We start from the raw sequence: 5,943 nt of genomic DNA, 5'->3' as shown, positions 1-5,943 counted from the left end.
ATTAGATATCCTCGTAAAAGCAGGATTCTCTGTTAACTTTGCGAAATGTTCTTTTCTAAAAACATCGGTGCTCTATTTGAGATATGTAATTCATAACGAAGAAGTTCGTCCCAACCCGGGTAAAATACACACCTTAAGTTCTTTACCTGTGCCAACGGCCGTCACACAGTTCAGGCAGTTCATAGGGTTAGCTTCGTACTTCCGAAAGTTCATCCCTAAATCCTCACAGGTGATGAAACCCCTGTATGCGCTCATCTCAGATAACAGAAATATAACTTGGACAGATAGGCACGAGAAAATAAAACAGGGAGTTTCCGCCCTGATCGACGCGCCGGTGTTAATGATATTCGACCCCAATTATCCGATAGAACTACATACTGACGCTAGCTCGGAGAGTTACGGGGCGATTTCGACGCATCAAGTTGAAGGTAAAGGCAAAGTAATAGAGTATTACAGCAAAAGAACTACCCTCGCGGAATCTAGGTATAATTCCTACGAACTAGAGACGATAGCAGTCGTAAACGCAGTCGAGCATTTCCGTCACTATCTACATGGAGGGGAATTTCTTGTCGTCGCGGATTGCAACTCGTCGAAAGCGTCGAGTAATAGAGTACATTTAAATGACAGGGACCATAGGTGATGGGCCTACTTGCAGACTTTTGTTTTTATGACATTTTGTACCTGGAAAGTAAACGGACGGCCTACGTAGATTTCTTCTTGCGAAACCCCGTAGACTTAGACCACCGTAAAATTGATAAAATTGGGGAGAAAGAAATCAATCTGGCCGAAATATCGGAAGACTGGCTACTAGCCGAACAACGTCGTGATTCTCAAACCTTGGAAGTCGTCAAGGAATTGCAAAACGATGAGCTCGCGGAAGACACCGCGAATACATACGAATTACGGTCCGGTACTCTTTACCGTAGGATACAAAGAAAAGACAGGACTCTCTGTTTACCTATAGTCCTAAGAGGTTTTAGATAGTCTGTTATTAACCATGTGCACCAGACAATTATGCACTTAGGTTGGGAGAAAACGCTCGAGAAACTATACGAGTATTACTGGTTCGAAGGGATGGCGAAGTACGTTCGCCGATTCATTGAGAACTGTCATGCTTGTCAAGTTTCGAAAGCTAGTTCAGGTAAGATACAAGCCGAACTACATCCTATACCTAAGACCAGCATACCCTGGCATACGGTCCACATGGACATAACAGGCAAGTTGAGTGGTAAAAGCGATTCAAAGGAGTACGTCATTGTTTTGATCAACGTGCTCACTAAATTCGTATACCTGCATCATAATCGTAAGATAGATTCCCGTAACACCATTAAAGCGCTTAAATCCGCTATGTTTTTATTCGGAAGTCCCTGCCGATAATAGCAGATCAGGAAAGATGTTCTAAGGGTAAAGAATTTCGAGAATTCTGCGAAAGCAAACGAATTAAAGTTCGCTTGATAGCGACCGGTGCTAGTAGAGCCAATAGACAGGTAGAGCGTGTTATGCGTACATTGAAAATATGTTCACGGTAGTAGAGACGACCGGGCGGTCATGGCAAGACGCGATTGGGGAGATACAATTGGCCCTGAATTGCACCACCAACCGCGTGACTAAGGCGAGCCCACTGGAACTACTAATCGGTAGGACAGCAAGACCGTACGACTTGTTGCTACCTGATAGCGTTGAAGAAAGAGGAATAGACATCTCCGATGTAAGACAACAGGCGACAAAAAAATATAGCAAGTAGCGCCAAACACGACAAAGAAAGATTCGATAACACCAAAGCTAAAGTGGTTAGGTTTAATGTCGGTGATTTCGTATTGCGCAAAATCGAGGAAAGAAACCAAATCAAGTTAGATCCAAAATTTAGGGGCCCATTCGTAATAGCAGAGATTTTGGAAGGGGATAGATATACTTTAAAGATATTAGACGGCAAACGATCGTATAAATACAGTCATGACAGATTAAGAAAAATGCCGAATAGTTGCGTTCCTGCTGAGTTGGACGTCTGTAGTGATGACAATGGCAGTGACAGTGACGATATGACTACACCGATCTCAGAGGATCATTAACACTATGACCATGACATGTAACACAGTGTTTCCACACACAAGCCTAGTGTTACCATACACTAGCACACAAGCCTAGTGCGACCACACACTAGCATTCGATATTTCCACACAAGCCTAGTGCGACCACACACTAGCATTCGATATTTCCACACAAGCCTAGTGCGACCACACACTAGCATTCGATATTCCCACATAAGCCTAGTGTGACCACACACTAGCATTCAGTGTCTCCATACACGCCTATTACATCAATGCACTCGTGTTCAGTGTCTCCATACACTGCACTCGCATTCAGTGTCTCCATACACGCCTATTACATCAATGCACTCGTGTTCAGTGTCTCCATACACTGCACTCGCATTCAGTGTCTCCATACACGCCTATTACATCAATGCACTCGTGTTCAGTGTCTCCATACACTGCACTCGCATTCAGTGTCTCCATACACGCCTATTACATCAATGCACTCGTGTTCAGTGTCTCCATACACTGCACTCGCATTCAGTGTCTCCATACACGCCTATTACATCAATGCACCCGTGTCCAGTGTCCCCATACACTGCACTCGCATTCAGTGTCTCCATACACACCTATTACGTCAATGCACCCGCACTCAGTGCCTCCACACACGCCCAGTGCGGTAATATGATCCAACAAACTGAGACTCGTCCGTGTACGAAATCGAAAATGATCTGTCATGTCATTACGGTCTGACTGGTAACTCACAAAATGCAACTGGCGCTTTGAATACCAATCATAATGCTACTGACTTTTGTGTTTTTTTTTTCTTCCCTACTTTATCATTGAACGTCCGATCGAAATTTTTGTTGTTAACCTGGGCCCTTGACCTATTTGGACAGTTAGTTAAACCATAAATAAACTAGTGTAATATAATTTAGCTAAACTATAAAGGAGTAAAATATTAGTCATATCAAGTCTAATGTTGGGAGAACCCAATATTTTAGATCCACCCGAGGACGTGTGATAGTCAGAATGGCCGTGTCGGAGATGAAAGAACACCGGAACATTCCCTTTGGAACTTTGGGAAGACCCCTAGTATTGTAATTTAGATTTCACCATAGCCGTATTAAGAAACTGTTGTCATTCGATCCGACTGTATTTATTTGAGATTTATGATAGTGAGCTCGGGCTCGAGGCGACAATCAGTCGCCGAACGTAGCCGCGGTCAAAGGGATGAACGTTTTGTCTAACAAAGGCATGAAGTAATTCTATAGCTCTCCTTAAAAGAAATACTTGGGACAGGGCAAGACGGTAAACATTTCAACGATTTCTGTCCCGTGGCTCGCCACACGCAGACTTTGTCCTTCGGGTAAGACGATTGCCAGATGCCAACGCATCTTCACAGTATATGTTTAGCTGGGCGAGGACCCGCTACGAATATTAAATTTCAATTACACAAAGTCTCTCAAATAGACAAATGGCCTGTGCCCCAACTACGGGAAGATAAGAGAAATCTATCCTTCCACGAACGACGCTTCTCGCTAGCAACTTTTCCCAAGGACAGCTAATATCTTTCTCTAACCACCAACATGGAAATTGACCAATTAACAGCAACGTCAATTTCCCTCACCCTTCGAACGAAGACTTTTCTCCGCGAATCCGATGATCTCGTGCCCTTAGGCACACCCATCATAGTATTCTTCGACAGCGTCACCGCGACGGAGAGTCACTCTCTAGTGCGATCTCATCAGTAATCGACCTGTCTTTCGTATACGTAATAATTGCCCCTTTCTCTAACGTACAGTGTAACTTAGACGCTAACGAAGGGTAAAGTTCGTCATCCCGTTGACCGCGGATTCGTTATTGAGCCTAGGATCATTGTCATTAGCTTCTCGAGTATTTAATTATCGCGATTACTTGTCCAATTCCATCATTGTCATATTTGCACTAGTAAATATCTCCTCTATTGCACAATGATCACGTCTAGCGCCAATAGGGATTCGTTTCACGCCTTTAACCCTAACTCTAATCTTAACGCCGACGCGACATATATATGTAGTATCTATTTACAAGTATCGCAGATTACCTCTTGAAAAGTAAGAAAACATAAAGACTAAAGTAAAGTTGTAAATCTAAACTACAGTTCAAGTTATACGAGGCATGCAAAGCTTCTCTTGAAACGTTAGGTGCGTACTTCGATATACAATATAAAGAAACATAGCCCGCGAGAAAAGCTATATAATACATACCATACAGATCCCTCGCCATAACTTTGTCAATATGCGCAACGAAATCGGTAATTTTCGCGCTACCACTCAAACGCCGTTTCTCTCGCTTTGGATAATTGAATTAAATCCAGATCGTCCATGTTTACAGCGAAGCAACACGTGATACCGCCAAAAGTGCTTTCCACCCCCTCACATAACTGACATCGGCCGTCCGTGGATCCAACGGAAGGATTTTGAACGTTGGAGAATGCGTAACGCTGATTGGCTATTGAGCTCGGGGGTCGATCGTAGAAGCGGACGCCGGGTCGCAACGAGCCTCACAGTACCACTTCGACTGTGAACGCGATAGGAATTGGATCGTCTATTTTACAAAGCTCCTTTATCTTTTGCAACAATTACATTCGAATGTCTTTTCAAGCGCTAACGACATAATCGACGTTTGGTAAGCGATTAGTAACTGCGAATTCGTAGAATTCGTGGATAATTCTCGAGCTGTTTCGTGCGTACGCGATATTAAGTGGCACGCAAACAGGTGCACCTATTCGCGTAGCGCAAGAAATGTATCACGGAGGTCGTTCGAATTCGGGTGCACGATCTATGCCTATAACTGTGCAGTAGGGCATACTCTTCTCGACCACTTGTCTGGCGCCAACCACCACTATTGTCTCGCGAAGGCCAAGCTGTAAATCTTCGTTGCTTATACCGTTTTCTTGGTGAGTGTTAATTTTTTACTTATTCGATGGTATAATAATACCGTTATTACGAGGTAAAAGTTTTTGGATGTGTGATTTCTTGATTGAAGAGACGCTATCATTATTAAAAGTTTGAATATCCCGCCACTAGCGAGGGAAACATAATACAGAATGATTCTTTCATTTGCTTACATTCGATTTGTTAATTTTACTCCTATTCTCCTTTTTAATTCGTAATTTAATTGTGAGGACATATGCTATGGAGCAATTTTTGTTACTTTTAGCATCGTTGCTTTATTTGTTAAGACTGTTGAGCAATACGATCGTTTACTTTATTTACTGCCTTGTTTGCTATTATTCTACTTTTAAAGACAGGTATTTTGGAAATATAAACTTCTACATATTGGTATAATATTGATATACTTGAGATAAGCTCGTTTATGCTGTTACTGTTTAGGATCGTTTATTCATTAAAGTTATTGTAATCATATGACAACGAGAACTAGTGTAAAATATATAAAATGTATAGTTCTATTTTAATAATCAATTTTTAGTGCCTTTAGCGAAACGAATTGATTCGTATTAAAAATGTCGTTTAGTGAATAGGAAAATAGGACACTGAAGGTTTAACTAATTTAAAAGGATTTAGTTATTGAAGATAGTACTTGCTGAGCAAATGGATCGCGAAGTTGTCATAATGCTACAAATGATACACGCTTGTTAAATGAAAATCCATCGACTTTTCATTTTTCCATTTGTTTAAGAAATATGTTGTCCTATTAGTTTATTCCATTAATATTTATAATGATATATGCAAACAAAAGTGTATAAATAATAATATGCAAATAATTTTTTAACTTAAATGTCACTTATTTAATGTTTTATAGAATGCTATAAGTATACTACTGATAAGATTAATTAATCGAGAACGGAATTAATGCTGTTTACTGTAATCAGAAAGAAAATGGATTAAGGAGCGAGAAGATTTCGAAC

The sequence above is a fragment of the Bombus affinis genome, chromosome 3 (assembly GCF_024516045.1).
Source record: "Bombus affinis isolate iyBomAffi1 chromosome 3, iyBomAffi1.2, whole genome shotgun sequence".
NCBI lineage: Eukaryota > Metazoa > Arthropoda > Insecta > Hymenoptera > Apidae > Bombus > Bombus affinis.
Note: the sequence above shows the minus strand (reverse complement) of the source record.